Source organism: Corvus cornix, chromosome 4 (genome assembly GCF_000738735.6).
Source record: "Corvus cornix cornix isolate S_Up_H32 chromosome 4, ASM73873v5, whole genome shotgun sequence".
Taxonomy (NCBI): domain Eukaryota; kingdom Metazoa; phylum Chordata; class Aves; order Passeriformes; family Corvidae; genus Corvus; species Corvus cornix.
The window spans coordinates 83,345-101,816 of NC_046334.1; the positions used below are offsets into that span (position 1 = coordinate 83,345).

At 50.5% G+C, this 18,472-nt stretch overlaps 1 long non-coding RNA gene and 1 other non-coding gene across 2 annotated transcripts; both read right to left on the reverse strand.

Annotated features, from left to right (window-relative positions):
• Positions 1–4,737: 4,737 nt before the first annotated feature.
• LOC104698256 lies at positions 4,738–6,117 on the reverse strand. Its single transcript, XR_002043242.3, has 2 exons — positions 6,030–6,117; positions 4,738–5,488 (listed from the first exon to the last, which is right to left on the reverse strand). It is a non-coding gene; the product is annotated as an uncharacterized LOC104698256 (transcript).
• An 851-nt stretch (positions 6,118–6,968) lies between these two features.
• Positions 6,969–16,841, reverse strand: LOC109143224. The gene is made up of 3 exons (XR_005601801.1): positions 16,645–16,841; positions 7,501–8,175; positions 6,969–7,047 (listed from the first exon to the last, which is right to left on the reverse strand). It is a non-coding gene; the product is annotated as an uncharacterized LOC109143224 (long non-coding RNA).
• Positions 16,842–18,472: the final 1,631 nt, after the last annotated feature.

Below are 18,472 nucleotides of genomic sequence, written 5' to 3' on the forward strand. Positions count from 1 at the left end.
CAGCAGGTGAGAGCACTGACACTGCTCACCAGAGCTAGATGGAATATCCCCATCCCCGTGACAGGCACAAACAGTGCTGCTAGCCTTCCAATAAGGGGCTGAGCCTGGCTGTGGATAATGTTACAACAATATAAGGATTACAAAAAGCTTTGTCAAGATTACACCTACTCAGCTTCTAGAAAGCTTTTAGATTTCTTTCCTCTGACCTTTCTGGAGTAACCCTGACATCCAGCTCTGCAGCAGTTAAGCCCACAGCTCGCACTGCCTCCATCTCCCAGGGAGAAGCAGGTTCCAGACGCCCCGACTGTCCAGAGAAGTGCAGCAACCACGCAGGTGGCTCACAGAGCACAGCCAGGACCTCGCCATGCCGGCACCGCTCCAGCCACCCAGGCTCCTCTGCAGCCACCAGGCTCCAAAGCTGTACGGAACTGCCTGCAGCCCTGCTGCTGATACAGAGGGCACTGTCCAGATCAAACGCCCCACAGTTCTGCGGGGAATACCCGCTCTCTGTTGGCTCAGTAGGTACACAACAGAGGAAGAAAAAAAAACATCTTCTATGTGTCTGTTTGACAACAGCCAACAGTAACTTCTGAACCAGCTGAAATTGCTTTCCACATTGAAGTGTAGTAAGAAAACATTATGGGATCTCCTGTAAACCAGCAAACTGCGGGAGAATCAGAGTTGAGGCTGGAATCACACACTCAATGCACTTTATTATATCTAGGTATGTATTGAAATGCTTGTAATAACACTCACTGTTCCAAAAACTTTTGATACTTAACTGGAGGCTGCTTTGGGGGCCTAGAAACAGCATCACTGCAGGAAGCCTGGGAACTGAGACTGGCCATCTTGATTGCGATGGGGCACTCGCACTTTACGTTTGATTTTAATTTATGGCCTAGCTCATACTTTATCAACCTTCAATTCTTAGAACCCCACACATACCTTGCAAGGCAGAGCACTAAAATCTTACTAGAACTTTCCAAGTCCAAGCTCTGCTTAGCACAGCCAGGTTGGTTCCCACTGCCTGTTTGGACAATCTCCGTGACAGCACTAAAAAGACACGCAGCCCAAGAGCAGGGAACTCCACAGATCACAGGCATGCCTCAGAGCAGTAGAGAAGAGAAGAGAAATAAACGGGAAAAAACTACCACAAAAACCTTTTGAATTAGTACAAGTTCTAGAAAAAGACCTTTTTAGGCTACAAAAATTGAATCGTGCTGCCCTTCTGTACGCGCAGAAACACCCGCACGCACGAAGAGCTCCCCACACGGCGGGAATGGCTCTGCCTAACGCAGAGGCGACCCCGGCTGGAGAAAGAGGAAATTGCAGCTCCTTTCCCAGGAGCTCAGAAAAGTCTGGCCAGACAGAGAACTGAGAGAGTCACGGGCTACAACTGCCAATGCCTATTTTACCTGTTCTCTAACATTATGCTCAATATGTGGAATAAGCCAAAGGGTGCTTCCATTTTCAAGGCTAAACCATCACAGCACAGTCCCAGCCTCTCTCAGTTCAGGCACAGATTTAACCTTTTGTGTTGGATTTCTCCCTAAAGATTTCAAGCAGAACAGCTCCCAGGACAGTCACCGGGCAGCAGAAACCATGACCCGTTTGAAGCTCATGTGAAAGTTTGCTCACACATGCTGTGCAACCACACTCCAGGCAGCATTTCCTCTGCCAGCCCTCTGCTCATTAGCCAGCCATAACAGAATCAATACTGACCCTGGAATTATGGAAGGGACGGAGGGGAACGACACTTTTATTTCAAGCAGGAGAGCCAAAGGAAGAACCAGTAGGGTACACCCGCTCAGTGTCCCAGCCAAAACCAGGACATAAAGTCACAACCATTCCTGACTTCCGGAGCACCCGGACGTGCCTTTGCAGTCACCTTTAGCACTTTTCTTTAGCAACAAGGCCACGTAAGAGATAGAAATCCAGGCTCCAGCCTCTCCTTGAAAAAGGAACCAAGACAACAACAAGACCACGTAAGAGATAGAAATCCAGGCTCCAGCCTCTCCTTGAAAAAGGAACCAAGACAACAACAAGACCACGATGCTCTTTCTTGGGCAAAAGTAAAGCTCTTAAAAAGCCAAGAATACAGGAAAATGCTCCTTTTGAACTGAAGACTGTTGATAAAGATAAAGGACAAAGTGGCAATTTTAACTTCAGCCAAACCATCCTGGGACAACTGGCTGCAAGTGCAGGAATAGCATGCGAGGCAGCAGCGATCCCAAGCGTGTCCTCAGCTCCTCACTAACCTCTCTAGCCTTCCATGGAGTGTTTTCAGATGCTTTGCTCACATAAAAAACCCCAACATCAACGTATTCCTAGCTTTCAAGAAATCTCTCATGCAATAATCTTTCTCACATGTTCCACCCGAGGTTTTCCTTCAAAATAACACGTGTTACTGTCCAGATTCATTTTGAAGCTGTTAAGATTATCATCTCACAGGTACTCACAGAAAGTCTTCCAGCAGAATTTGCTGCTCCTCTCCTTGCCAGGGCCCACAAGCAGTTATTGTTCAGTTCTTGTCCCACGCTTCCCAGTGACCTCAAGAAAAAAAGGTACAACTCTTACTGAGAATGGTTTTACACAGGTTTTGCGTCCACTGTTGGGTCAAGGGTTCTATAAATACAAGGAGACACTCCTCAGCCTATTAGAGCTGATTTGTCTACTCCCTGTTCTGCTTTTACAAACCCTCAAACCACTCTTTGAGGCTCAGCACTTCTGCAAATCTATAATACAACAGCAGTCTCTCCAAAAATAACTTCTAGTAATGTCCGTTTTCTGCTATGTATCCACAGCACTCTAAGGGCTTATTTTACATCTCCACAAGCAGGGCCAGAGTTCCCATGTACGCAAGAACATCAAGTTTCCAGTAGACCGATAGAAACTTGAAGAGCTTTAATACGCTATTCTTCAGACAACACCCGGACAAAGTTACTCCTACGCATTGCTACACCCGCCCAGGGAGACCCAGCCGCCACCAGGCCCAGCCACCGACAGCTCACGACTACTGCCACAGCTTCCCCGCGCTTACCTTGCTCCCGCGCACGTCCCGCGCTCAGCGCCAGTCCAGCGGCTGGCTTTGAACACAAACGCATTAAAAAGCGCCATTTCCACCCAAAACCGGCCGCAGCGCGGCCCTCAGCCCCTCACGCGACCCGGAAGGGACGCGCGCCTTCCGGTGCCGCCGCTCAAGCCGGCCGCCCTGCCCCGCCATTGGCCGCTCCCGCGCGCCGCTCGCAGCGCTGATTGGACAGCGGCGCCAGGCCCCGCCCCCCAGGGGAGCGCGTGGCGGGCACGGCCGGGAGCGGCGGGCGGGGCGGGGCGGGGCCGGGGCGCGCTCCGTGCGCGGGAAGGGCCCCCCGGGGCTGCCCGTGAGCGCGCCCGCCCGGCGAGCCCCGCCCCGCCCCGCCCGGACCGCTGTGACTTCTCCGGCCCCGCCCCGCCCGGCACCGCTGTCACTCCTCCGGCCCCGCCCCGCCCGGCGCCACTGTCACTCCTCCGGCCCCGCCCCGCCCGGCACCGCTGTCACTCCTCCGGCCCCGCCCCGCCCGGCACCGCTGTCACTCCTCCGGCCCCGCCCCGCCCCGCCCGGACCGCTGTGACTTCTCCGGCCCCGCCCCGCCCAGCACCGCTGTCACTTCTCCGGCCCCGCCCCGCCCGGACCGCTGTCACTCCTCCGGCCCCGCCCGGCACCGCTGTCACTCCTCCGGCCCCGCCCCTCCCGCCCACCCCTATGACAGACACGGGCCCAGCCAGCCCCGCCTTCCGCCGCTGTCCCGTCGCCACCACCCCGATCCCGCCCCCTCCTTTCAGAGACGCCGGCCCGCCCCGCCCACGCCCCTGGCCCTCCCCAGGCCCCGTGCTGGGATTCTACGCGGCTATTAACAGTTACTCCTATAACTTTTTTTTTTTTTTTAAATCAGTTTATGCCTGGACTCGCAGCTTCAAACAGGGGAGTACATGAGTTGTGGCAATAGCAGAACTAGGCAGCACCTGTGCTCTCGGTCCACAGGCACTCCTGCTCACCAACCACATCGACAAAGTAACTCTTATTTTGGCTCCTTACAGCAAGCCCCTCACCCCCCCCCCCCCCCCCAAAAGTCTCTAGTCCTCATATTTATCAATTTCTTTTCATCAAGAGGCCAGAGAAGCACACAGCTAAAAGTCTGAAGATGCACAGAGTGGAGAAACAGCGGGGAAAGGGCAAGAATAAAAAAGCAGGGGGAAACACAAATTAAATACAATAGAGTCTGAATGCAAAGCACAGAATTGTCGGGGCAAAGCTCAAAACAAAAGCCTAAAGCTAAAACCTGCATAAGCACTGCTTGAACTGCCCTTGCCAGAGACTTTTGGGAAGTGCATCAGCTCTGCCCTCAGAGGCGCAGTGGGAGGTGAGCAGGCGGCTGAGGGCTCAGAGCAAAGTTGAAGCCTCGATGCGAGATTGAGCCCTTGGCACGGGGGCTGGGGGGGGAGCACTACTGCCATTATATCTGTCATCAGTGATAAGAAAAGCTTTAACTGAATTAGGTAGAAGCCTCCAAAATACTTAACCTTCTCCATTAAAGAGCTTTTGAAATAAGCCTCTGTGTGCCTCGCAGACCAGGAGCTGCTGGAAGCTCATGTGAAAGTTTGCTCACACATGCTGTGCAACCGCACTCCAGGCAGCATTTCCTCTGCCAGCCCTCTGCTCATTAGCCAGCCATAACAGAATCAATACTGACCCTGGAATTATGGAAGGGACGGAGGGGAACGACACTTTTATTTCAAGCAGGAGAGCCAAAGGAGATCAGGAAGAACCAGTAGGGTACACCCGCTCAGTGTCCCAGCCAAAACCAGGACATAAAGTCACAACCATTCCTGACTTCCGGAGCACCCGGACGTGCCTTTGCAGTCACCTTTAGCACTTTTCTTTAGCAACAAGGCCACGTAAGAGATAGAAATCCAGGCTCCAGCCTCTCCTTGAAAAAGGAACCAAGACAACAACAAGACCACGATGCTCTTTCTTGGGCAAAAGTAAAGCTCTTAAAAAGCCAAGAATACAGGAAAATGCTCCTTTTGAACTGAAGACTGTTGATAAAGATAAAGGATAAAGTGGCAATTTTAACTTCAGCCAAACCATCCTGGGACAACTGGCTGCAAGTGCAGGAATAGCATGCGAGGCAGCAGCGATCCCAAGCGTGTCCTCAGCTCCTCACTAACCTCTCTAGCCTTCCATGGAGTGTTTTCAGATGCCTTGCTCACATAAAAAACCCCAACACCATTCCTAGCTTTCAAGAAATCTCTCATGCAATCATCTTTCTCACGTGTTCCACCCGAGGTTTTCCTTCAAAATAATGTGTTTTACTGTTCAGATTCATTTTAAAACTGTAGGTCATCATCTCACAGGTACTCGTGGATATTCTTCCAGCAGAATTTGCTGGTTCTCTGCCAGGCTGACAAGAAGTTAGCGTTCAGTTCTTGTCCCACGCTTCCCAGTGACCTCAAGAAAAAAAGGCACAACTCTTGTTTAGAATCATTGCCACAGGCTTTGGTTCACTATTGGATTACGTGTTCTGTAAATAACAGGGGATGGTCCACAGCCTATTGAAGCCCACTTGTCTATTCCCTGTTCTGCTTTTACAAACCCTCAAACCACTCTTTGAGGCTCAGCACTTCTGCAGATCTACAATGTAACAGCAGTTTATCCAATGGTAATGTTTATTTTCATTGTGTATGCAGAGCATCCTAAGTCCTTTTGTTGACATCTCCACAAGCAGGGCCAGAGTTCCCATGTACACAAGAACATCAAATTTCCAGTAGACCGATAGAAACTTGAACAGTTTTAAGACGTTATTCTTCAGACAACACCCAGACAAAGTTACTCCTACGCATTGCTACACCTGCCCAGGGAGACCCAGCACCAGTCCTGCTGCTGCCTTTGAACACAAACGCATTAAAAAGCGCCATTTCCACCCAAAACAGGCTACCTCAATTACTGCCTGGGAAACACTCCCTCCAGCTCCTGCACCCACACCTCTTACCTCCTTGAAAAGAGGAGCTGCATCCTCCTGGATCCTGCAGCTGGATGCCCCTGGCTCTGTGCAGCTCCTGCCCTTCAGCAGGGGAGTGGCAAAGGGAGCCGTGGTGACAGTGACTGCGGGTCACAAACGCTGAGGAATCTCGGGGCTGGGCTCTGCTGCTTGCAAGGAACAAACAGCCAAGCAGGGACACTTTTCCTCTGCAAGGAGACAAACAGTGACAAAGAATTATGAGGCTAGGAATACTGCAGGCCCCAAACCTGCCCTGTCTGCACCTGCTGCACAGACCTGAGGCTGGACAGGACCCAACTCCACACCCAGCACAGCCTCAGGGGAGGTCAAGCTGCTCATTTCCAGCAACAACCGAACATCTAGTGCCAGTGTCTGTCAGTCCCTGCTCCCCTTTGCCGTGAACCACCATGTTGGCACCCCTGGATTGATTAAATATCCACAATCCCATACTGGAAATACCAGATTTCTCTGCCCACCCAGGACAAACCAACCAAGCATGTCCCTGTCTCCCACTCTCCCAACAGAGACCTTCTCACTCCACATCCCATTCAGGGAACAACTTAACCCTGGGCTGGGAAAGCAAAGACAAGAGTTATTGTAAAAATCTCCCTGCCTTGATGCTGTCCAAACATGGGAGAAAGCCCTTCCCACTACAATCTTGGACTTTTCCCAGTCTGAGTATCTTGGAAATGCACATCCACATCTGGTCAGACAGACTATGATGTTTTCTACACACCAAACACTGCAGCCCCAAGCACCAGGAGCCTGAGGATGCTCTGGACTGCAATTCACAGTCTCCCTGAACCTTGCATTGGAAAGCCAAGTGGTTTGTGCACAGAGAAAATAAAAGTCACCATTTTTAATAGTTAAAATGTCAGTGGAAGTTACCGGTTGGTTATAGCAGCGAGCTTCACACAGTCCCCATACTTACAGTTTTATCAGAAGTAGCAATTTCAAGTTCCTTCTCTTTGGAGCCCAGCTCCAAACGGGAAACTTCTCACGACTGCTCCTGAGAGATGCAAGTGGTACTTTAGGAGCTCAGGAAAGCGACTCCCTCCCCTGAGTCCTGTCTCACCTGCCCGAGCACCCGCAGTGCTTCCATCCCACCTCGCTTTGCACGTCCATATTAATAAAAGAAACACACAAGCTCTGCCTCCAGCCCCATCTTCCCTGCGCCGCCACACTGCCCCTCCTGCTCCCCCCTCTGCTGTGCTGCCCCTTGGCACGGGGCCGGGCTGGGACAAACGCCAGCGTTTGTTTCCCAGGAAAGGCTCCCGCCGTGCAGGCCGCAAGCCCCGGCCCCGGCCCCGCAGCTCCTCCCCGGCTCCGCGCCCGGACAGCCTTCGTTCGCCCCGCGCCCCAGCGCTGCCCCCGCCGCCCGCTCAGGAACCGCCCCCGGCAGGCACCGTCCCCTTCCCCAGGGCTTTTCCCGGGCCCCGCCGGGTCGCCTGGCCCCGCTTACCTTCAACCCGGCTAAAGCCACAGCAACCGCCCGGCTCCTCCATCGTCTCACCGCGGCCGGGACCCGCGTCTGGTGCTCCCAGCGCTGCTCCGCCCGCGGCGCTCCGGGCCCCGCAGCCGCACACGCCCGCGACCGGCGCCGCCGCTCCGGACACGCCCCCGCCGCCCCCGGCCCTGCAGCACCGCACGGTCCCCACAGGGCGGCAGCACGCCGAGCAGAACCGCCACGGCGCATGCGCGCCAGCGCAGCGCTATCCCGCCCTGCAGTGCCACGTGATGCTGGGAGGCTGCCCTCCACTGCGCATGCTCGCTGCCGTTGCCGTGGCGCCCTCAATGGCCACGTGATGTGCGGCTTCTTCGTGATCAGTGCGCATGCGCCCCGCCCCTCCCCGCAGTGCCGCGCTTTAGCCCGCAGGTGGCGCCCTCGAGCCTGCCGAGTCAGCGCGCACGCGCCCCTCCTTGCTGCAGGGCCCGTCCCGGCCAGCAGGGGGCAGCAGCGTCACCCCAGGCTCCCACACGGCGCTGCCGCCGCCCCGGGACGGCCAGCGGAGCGGGGAGCGGGGGAATACTCAAGGCAAAAAGGAGCGACATACCATACCAGAACAAAAATTAGAAGACTACTTCGTAGTTCCCCTCCAACCATTCGTACCCGCGCCAATGATTTTCTCGGAAACTGCTGGAAAAAAATGAAAATATTCCTCATCTTTTCAGTGCTCCCCGTCCAGTCTGAGCACCTGAGAAAAAAACATCCGCTCCCCGTCTCCCAGGAAGAGCTTTTCTAAGTGAAAGCACTGGAAAATATGACTTTGCATAGTGTATATTTCCCTGGTGTAGGGATAAGAGCACAGGAAGGCGTAGCTCTCATCACTCTCTTCTCCTAACACAACTCTGTGCTCCTTTGCGAACTGTCTCTGCCATGTGATTGTCTCCAGGAAAAATTAAAGAATTGCTCATAGTAATTTGGAGAATAAATTGCCACGAAGGGAAGTAAAGAATAAATATTGTTGTGAGGGTCTTTGCGATCTGTTGGACAGAATTTGGAAGGGGATGTTCATTCCCTTGCAGTGCAAATACACGACAACCTCAAACACAAACCACAGACTGTTAAGTGGGGTATGAAAGCACCAGTTTTACAAACTTCACTGTCATTTTTTGTTTCAATGACTTTTCCTGATCCCGTTTTTACTCAGTGTTGGGGCCCAAACCCCACACCTACACGTAAACATTGACCCGAGCTGGGTCAGTCTTAAACACAGCCCTCATTCTGACCTAAAACATTGTCACAGAGGTTTGCTGCTCAAAGCTGAGGGAAAGCTGACATAATGTTAATAAATAACCTTTGCTGAGAGCAGTCATCACCCCTAGTCCTTCAGGCTTTGCAAGATTTTGTAGTGATCCTAAATTCTAATCCTTAATCTAAATTTTGAACAGGTTTTGGTAGGAAAAAAATGGACAGTAAGTCATACAACAGAATTAAAAGACTGCACAAGGAATAACAGAAGGTTTTCCATGAATAGCAGAAGTTTCTTTTTTCCCCTCATCTCTCTGGGACTGTAGGACTGAATCTTTGCAATCAAGACAAAATGGGGTGGTTATTAAGGCTTAAACCTCTCAAACATAGTTATTTCTCAGAGAACTGTGGCACCCTTGAGCTGCTCCCATGTGCCTAGATGGAAAAATTCAAGATGATAACAAGTGATTTCCCTTCTCCCTCTCTGACCCATAACCAAAGCATTTGTATAAAGCAACATGGACTGTTCAAGCCCCACCCCAAATTTCCAGCTGAAAACACGCTGCTTCCTTAATGAGAGCACACAAAACTCGTTAAACCCAGAGAAGGAATAACCCAGAGAAGGAAGAACCAAAAGATGTGCTCTGCTTCGATACACTCTCTGATTGACAGCTCCAAAGGAAATTCCCCACGGATCATAAGCAATCACCTACAATTTTTCCTCTGGAATCATTACTGCCTTGGCTTTCTGTGGAAGTTTTTGACACATCCCTTGAGGGATCAGGGGTTTGGTTGGGTTGCTTATGGCTCATCCTGACAGGCCCAGGCCAAACCCAAGCACACCCACCACTGCTACAGCCCCAGTTCCAGTAAAATATTGATACAGTTCATAAATACTCCCATGGCAGGAGTCAGTCCTTCACTGCACAGTCATGGAGCAGATTTACTCCATCCTTTCTTCCCCATAACACCTCTCCAGCCCACATCCCACTTCTCACAGACACAAACTAAGCAGAAAACTACTACAGGTGTTTGCTTTGAAAGTAAAATTCCTAGTACATCTGGCTACATGATTAAAATACGTGCACGTATTGATGGTCATCAAGGGAAAGCTTTTCAGACAAGAAAATAGCCCTTTTGGTAGCACAGTTTGATACACCTTCAGAAAAAGCAGACTTAGCACCAGTTCCTGAAATGCTTTGTGAGCAATCCAGCCTTCCTTGTGACACCCAACACAGCAGATATTGAAAAAGGAAGGAAAAACCCAAGCTTGTAGAGAGAAAAATTAGACAACTCTCTCCAATTTCTGGTAAAACCTCTTTAATCTTTCATGTGCTAAACCCACTGCCTTGATTTTATCTAGAAAAACAAAGCCAAAACAAAAAAGACCCCCCAACCTAACACAGGTCACAAGTTGTGAAAGGATACTCCAAGTCAAGTGGGGAAACCTAACAAATACGAAGTTTTAAGGATATTTCAAGTATTCCAACATGCTGCCCGTGGCACCTGCGCTGCTCCCTGGATGTGACCCAGTGCCAGACTGCTGCCCTCCCCAGCAGCAGCCTTTCAGCCGTGCCCCACTGCTGTTCCGAGCGGCACAGCTGTACATTTCCCTGGCAGCTGAGGCCAGACATGGCAGCTGAACAACGTCACCTGCCTGCTACCTCTCAGGCCAGACTCTTCTCTCGAAGAGCAGGGGGCTCAGCAGGCAGCACTGAGACTTGTCAGACACCTGCTTACCCGAACCAGTCACCTGAGGCTGAAACACTTCATTAGTTCTGTGGGAGCACTTGCGGGGCCTGAAGTGTAATGCTGTGACCTGGCGCTCTGTGCACAGGATCTCAGCTCGGTGTCTATGGAAACCATCCTGCTGCTCCGGAATGGTTGCTCCTCGAAAACCCACCCATGACATGAGTTGCACATCTGACCGAAAGGCGGCAAGCGGCCTCAAACCTCATTCAACGTCTGCTTGCTCTCACCACTTCTCCTTACCCTGAAAAGGGAGAGGGAAGTCTACAGCAGGTTCCAGTGCCTAGGTGGAGCAAACCAGCTTGAGAGCAGCTGGCATCTCTCTGAGGTGACTGACAGAGTAACAGGACATGTGTCCACGAGCCCTTGCAAGAGAGCTACTGGGGTGGATTAAAAGCTCTTGCTGAATCACGTTATTCTGTGTAGCCCCAAATGCTTCACAGCTCCAAATAAAGCTTAAATCAAAACAATCAGTGTGCAGGGAAAACCAAATGAGGAGGCACCTCAGTGGCAAGATGTTCTCAGGAAAAAAAAAAAGGAGAAATTTCAGTCCTGCTTCTCTGCATAGGCAGGGATCCAACCTTGTGTCACTGCACAGAGACCTGTAACATCAAAGAACGTGGAAACGTTCAAGAGGAAAACTACACACTGCCTTTAAGTATTCTACAATAAAATTCTATTATGGCGAAACACTTTTTTGTTTTCCTATCCAGACCAAGTGCACGGATTGAATTTAAGGCTATTTGAGCATGCTTGAAATGCCTTAACAGAAAATAAAGTACATCAGGAGAGACTTTAATAACCCAGATCCTGAGCTCCATGCACCCTGTCACTGTCCTGCAAGGGCTTTTCCTTTCATAACTTGGGTCACAAACACAAAATAAAAGAGCTCTGTGATCAGAACAAGCAATCTGGACAGCAATTCTCTAGCCATATGCCACTCGAAGTGGGGTAAGAAGGAGCCCTGAGGGTGGGCACGTGCTTCCATCCTTGTGCACGGGGAAAACAGCCTGTCACCTTCCACTCCCTTACACCATTGCCAAAATACAGTGGCCAGGAAAAAAAATGACCGAGGAAGAGACTGCGGGATTCATAGTGTGCTTCAGAAGAGCAAGCCCGAAGTTAACAGCTAGAAAAGCACGGTGAAAACGAGCACACCAGTTTGTTGGTGGCAACAAAAGCAAAACTGCGGGGAATTGCAGATGAAAAGGGAAAAGGCTACAGAAACAAATTAGCAGAGGAAAAGAACGTGTAATCCAGCTGTCAAGGCAAAGTAAATGCATTTATTCCCACTCCTTGTCCTCAGGCAACAACGATGAAGGACACCTGAGACTCAGCTTCTCCTAGGCATCTTTTTTAACTACTTCCACAGTGTGATGGCAATTTGGATAGGGGGAAAAAGAAAACAAAACGAGGCCCTGCTTTGGGGCAGGAAAACCCCGATTTGGGAGAGGGTGGGGCTCTCAGTAGGAACCTCCGGATAGGTCTAGCAGTGCCGAGGGAGCAGAGCAACACTGGCTACAACTTTGCAAGGATGTGGCCCGGCTGGGTGCCAGCTCTCACATGACAAGGGTGCCAGCACACCATCCAGCCCTCTCGGCACGGAATGCTGAGGGCCCTGCTGGCCTCGAGCACATCTGCACTCCAACCGAGTCAGGATCTGTGCAGCCAAACCACGGGAACACTTGGGCAGGTATCCTTGGCAGATGTTCAGCTGCCACGGGTGCGTTTGTGAAAGCCACTTGCTCACCACGACAGAGCCCTGCCAAGGCCTCGTTGGCCACCTGCCACTCGCCAGTGTGGAGGGGCCCAGGCAGAAAACCCTGTCTCATCCCCCGTGGGGGTCGGTGCTTCTCCCTGGGCTTTGGTGCAGGGAAATATTTCAAGCTCAGAACAACTGCTCTGCGCAGGACTGCAGCCCTTGGGGTACTTCAGAGGGGGAAAAGCTGATTTGGTTTTCCCTTCACACACAGCACCCCGAATTCAGCGCTTTCAGGATGTGTGTTTATGTAGTACCTTTGGTGGAAGGAGCTGGAAGAAGGTGCAGTGATTGGAGCATCCCTACCTTAGGCAAAATTACCCAAAAAGAAAAACTATCCAGTTCTTTTGAAACCATTTCTCTTTTGTAAGTATTTAGCTCCTCTTAACTAGAGGTTACACTTTCTTAATAGCTATCTTGTCCAAAGGAACCCTGATCTAGCAGAACGTGAACTGCAGGAATCCACAGGCAAATCCATTTCCCAGATTCCAGTTTCATTTGCTTGAGGATTCATAAGAGAATGACAAACCACCCCTTGAGAAAGGAAATACTTAAACACATTTGATTCATTTATCCCAAATATTTTCCCCAAACCATAAAGAAAAAAAGGGTAAAAAATGAAGACCGGTTAATTCTTATGTTGATTATTGCAACGCACCTCCAGGTGAGAAAACACTTCTGCCAGTCTAACAAATCCACTGCCTGCACTACAAAGCCAACCAAAGACATCTAAGCCTCTAAAGAAGATACCTTACTTTGTATTTGGAATTTTAAAGATGTAACACTTGGAATTATAAAAAAATGCTCAGATTCACTACTTCAGGGGCAACTTGCAGGCGCAGTGAACTGAGTGACCCCCAGACATAAACACGTGCCCCTTCAAATTTGATAGAAATACCTACGCAGCAGCCGCTGTGCTTTTTCAGAAGCCTGTGTCATGGCCTGTGTAGCCAGGGCTGGAAATCCTCACTTAGGCTTTCCACATCACACCTGGATTTGCCTGGAAGTGCGCACACACACACACACGTCCACTTCTGTGCCAGTCAGAAATCGTGTCACCCAGCAACTTGCTCCTCACTGTACCACTTAGTAATACACTAAAAAGGCAGGGGGAAAAACCAAACCACAAAATAAAGGGCTTAGTGCAGCTTCATCTTAAAATTTTGCCCAGTGATGGGCAGAAAGGAGAAAAGCTGTTCTCCCAGCTCTGGACTAAGCAGTTTGAAACGTCCAATATTCTCCTCAGCTGCAGCTGGGGCAGCTTCCCTCCTTGCTCCAGTCTTGCCCTGACTTCTGAGGGACCAGAGGCACCACAGAACCCAAAAGTATCAGCACTCACACCCACTACTAGTAGGGACACCTTCATGTTCTATCTTCAGCCAAACAAACCTCGGGGATGTTTTTGCTTTCTCCTGACAGACTCAGCAGATTTCATTCCCATCTAATGAAGCAACAGACACCCTGTATGGCCCTGGGGTCAGAGCCCCTCCGGCACAAGAGCCTGAGAGAAGACTGGAGGGAAGAATCCAATGGCAGATTGAAATCCCAGATATGCAATGAAGGCCTGCTTCTGGCAGGTTTCTTTCTGCTTTTGGGACACAAGAAAGGCCTTTGGACCATAAGCACACACGTAACCCCACACCGAGGACTTGGTTTTAAAGACGTTGCACTTAATGTTACAGATGTAGAAATGCTTTGGGATTTGGCGTTTCTTGCACCTCCAGTCACTCATTAAAAGAATGAAGTGCAGAGTTCTAAAGCTCAATTATTCTGATTATATTTTGGTGGCATCACTTGACATAACAAAATCCAACTCTACATTTAAAAAAAGAAAAGCAACATTTTCTCCCTCACTTCTAATTTTCCAGTTTAATTTTTCCTCCTAAAAACAGGTTAAAGAAAAAAATAGAAGAAATAAATTGCAAGACCTGCTATTAACAAGTGTGCCAAAACACCTGCTTTCCGTATGTTTTGTGAACAGAACGTGTTTTCGTTAGACCTGATCACTTCCCTAAGAATCTAAATTTATATGTAAAAAAACTGCATCTAGTAGGCACAGAGGTTTCTGAGCCCACACCTCCCTGGTAAGGGATCAGAGCAGGAGTGGCACAGAAGGATCCAAAAAATACCAGAGAGAGGTTTAAGCCGACTCTCTTTGGTAGGAATACTTCAAACCAAATTGCTCTGCGGCTGCCTCAAGCCTGGAGATCACAGAAACAAAACAAGCTCCACCTCCTACTTCATTTTCTGCCTTCTCTCATCAAGGGAGAATCACATCATGCAAAAGATAATGCAGAAGATGGTACCAGTCCAATGCTCCCAGGAAGGCTGGCACCAGGGTTCATTCCCTCCTCTGGCTGATGGAAGCTATACCCAGGTGTTCTGGGATTTAAGGAAAAAAGCCCAGCTTTGCCACTTGCTGTCCCACTCCCACCCACATCTGCACAGCAGGAATATCACTCAGTTCCTGTCCCCCGGTGTATTGACCAAAGCAGCGGCCCCAGGAGCGCTGCTGAAACCCAGGAGTCCCCCCCTTCTCAGGCACCAACCTAACTAATCAGCCTCACACTCCTCCTAGGTGTAAAAAAAAAAAAAAATAAACCAACAAAACAACCAAAACCCCCAAGCCATTTAAAAATTGGGCACTTTACACCCAAAATAGGCCCCTGTCAGAGGTCAAATACCCAACACTTCATTCCCAAGCATCTTGTGACTGGATGTTACTCTTGTGTTTCCGGGATACGGCCACCATACCCCTGCACAAAGACAGGCAGCGGCACTTCTAACACTGGCCCCATGCTCTGCATGGAAACAGCAGCATCTCATCCAGGGAAAAGCCTCATCAAGGCCAGTTCCAGCTTTGTTTTGGGGGGGTTCTTCCCCCATCACACCCCTCTCATCCCGCTCAGCAGAGGCGACCGCAGATGCGGATCCTGGGTAGAGGGCAACCAGAGAGCTGGTTACACCAGGTAATACACCGAACCCTGAAGCACAGAGATCCAGGTTGCCTAAATCCTAAACATCCTCCCCATTCCTCCTACTGCCCCTTGCTGTGCAGGTTGCACTGAGCAGAGGCTGCTCAGCATGGAGTCACGGCATGGGTTGGGATGGAAGTGCCCCCTCACAGCTACAGAAACCCCGCCAGGGACCAGGGCAGTACCACAGACACCCGTTCGAGGTGCACAGCAGGGGAGCAGGACTTATCACAGAAGGGACAACAGAAGCCGAAGCAGAAAGAAAAAACAACCATGAGCTCACTCAGATTTGTCCTAATAAAGATAAAATGTTATTTCCAATTTACCTCTGTCAAAGAAAATAAAACAGAAGCCTGGCTTCAAGTCCCTTCCTTTCAGATGCCAAAGAAACACACGTACTGTCACAACGAAGAGGTGGCACCTTATGCTTCTGTCTCTCAAAGTCTGCTGTTCACCAGGGTTTATTACCTTACTTCATTGTTCTCACCCCAAAACAAGCCCCAAACAAGGCGTCTGATCATGCCTCCCTTTTTTTGGCAGGTGGAAAGCACAAATTATTTTGAAGAAATTACTCTTACTTCTATCTATTTTCCTCATCAACCTTCTCTTGACTTCTCATGTGATGCTTAGACCAGAAAAGTTTCACCCTGCTTCACCAAGAGTCCAAAAGGTGAAATAAGAGCACTGCCTCAGGCCCTCCCAAATGCATTTCCTGCTACATGTACTCATTTTGACCATTTGCAAAGGAAGTGCCCCACTGCTACCCAGCCTGTGCCTTACCTGATACTGCTTTGTAACTAAGCAAGACATTCAGAAGGCAGAGAAAAGGACGCAGAGGGACCCACACCACCAGCTGAGAGAAAATAGTGACCCTCTGGTCTGAAGCAGCTTTGCAAGATGTGTAATTCAGGGCTACTCTGCAGCTAGTTTTGCAAATCCTTCAGGGTGAGCCTTCCTGCGCACAAACAAGGAGGCATAGCTCCCGAGAAAACCCTGTTAGACTTAAACCACAACTACAAAACCAGAGAAGCACCTTGAGAACAATCCCCACCTCTGTGCTCACCTTCGCTCCTGCCCTAACTCGCCCACTGAATTCTGCCTTGCTGATGGGTTCCTACAGAGCAACCCCACAAATAACACGGGAATTATGGAAGCCTACAGCAAACAGCAGCTACTCAGCAGCCACTGGCTCATGGGGGAGCAGAAAGGCAGTCCAGGCACTCTCTGTTATGGTTGTTGGGTTGTTTTAGTCCTTTCTGGGAAATGGAGCTGGAAGCTGCTGTTGTGCAAGACCGAAGGTGAACACAATTCCTCAGGCGAATGAGGTCTGGCTGTGGGAGCCCCGTTGTGATGAATAACAGCCACTTGCAGGTACTTCCAAAACCATTACACACAATTTGGTTACCAAAGAGGACAAAAGAAGTCACTTACCAGCTAACTCCTCTCTGTTTGGACCCAAGGAACTCCTTCCTGGATGAACGACTTGATTCCTGTGTCCCAGCTGTGGCCTATAAGGCTCCCATTATTTTCTTTGGATATGTTCAAGACCAGATTAGACAGGACTTGGAGCAACCTGGTCTAGAGGGAGTTGTCCCTGCTCATGGCAGGGGGGATGGAACGAGATGATCTTTAAGGTCCTTTCCAACCCTTTCTGGGATTCTATGATTCTATGAAGAGTCAATTCTGCAAATAAAAAAAAATTAAAAATAATTATTTTAAGAAAATTTAAAAAGAGAAAAAGTCAGGTTTTGCCTGAACTAGGAGCTTGAAATAGGATAGCACACGAGGTATGGCAATAGCTGAACTATGCAGCACATGTGTTCCTGGCCCACAAATGCTACCAAAGACTTTTGACACGTGCTATTAAATGATTCCATAATAATCTCGCTACGGCGCAAAAGGGGAAAAACTCCACAGGACGACAAAGCTGTTCAGTGGCTCTACCGTTCACCAACCATGCTGACAAAATAAGTGCTATAAAAATATTTTTTAACTCCTCGTAGCAAGGTCCCCCCCAAACTACTGTTTATGGTAGTTGTTAATTTAGTTTCTTCAAGAGTCCAGAAAAACACACAGGCAAGCGTTTGAAGACATACGCACCGGGGAAACAGAGAGGAGAAGGGGCAAGAACAAAAAATCAGAGGGAACCAGACACCAGTTACGATACAATATGAATGCAAAGCTCAGAATTCCCGAGGCACAGTCAGTTTTTGCAGCAAGTGCGTGCTGCAACAAGTGTGAGAAGGCAGAACTCAAAACAAAAGCCTAAAACCAAAAATTGCATAGGCTCTGCCTGAACTGCCCTTGCCGGAGAGTTCTGGGGAGCGCATCAGTACAAAGCTCAAAGGCTTCTTGGAACGCCAGTTAAACATCCCGCATAGAGGAGCGGGGACACATCCTAACAACACCACATTAAAACACCCCGGCTAAAGGGCCAATTACCTTGTAGCAGCATCCACGGTAACACGTTCCACAAAAAGTATCACACCCCTCGTAACAACATCCGCAGTGGCACAGGCGCTTTGCCTTCTCATGTGGCACCCCCGTTAGTCCCCCGGAGCCCGAAGCGTTGGAGAACACACATTTCGGGACCGCAGCTTGGGAAGGACGACGCAGGTGATCCTCTTACCTCTGGGGGGCCCCCACCGCAACTCGTGCCCGGAGCGGCGGCTGCCCAGCTCCCCCCACGGCCACGCTGCGCCACAAGGGACACACGGGCAGGGTTAGCGCCCGGACACCGGGGACACGCCCAGGCACCGGCAGCCGCGGACGAGCGATAAGGGATTCCCTTCAAGTGGCGCACGCCAAGCAATCCACCCGCCGCTCCCACCTCCCAGCCGGGCACAGGTGGCTGCTCTCTGGGAACACACCCGTAAGCGACCGCCCCCGCCCCGAGTGTGGGACAGAACACCAGCGGGCATCCCCTCTCCTCAAAGTGTTTCCTCCCGGCAGTGTGCACTGTCACTTCCAAGATCCGAATTCCGGCATCTCGGACCCTTTGACTGTCGCTGTGGTGCAGCTTGTTCAAGCAGGCGCATCCCTGGGAACGACTCAGCGCCAAAATCGTACTCCATAAGCACTGGACAGCATCTCCTTCGCATTTTCGGTTGAAAACCGGGCCAGGGCCAGCAAAAGGCTGCCTTTGCCCACCCGAGCCAGCCCCACTGTCAGCTCACCTCACACCTCCGGACAGGTGTTTGTGCCAAACTATTTGACCCTCGGCGGCGGGGGGAGGGGGCGGGGAGGACGACGACGACGA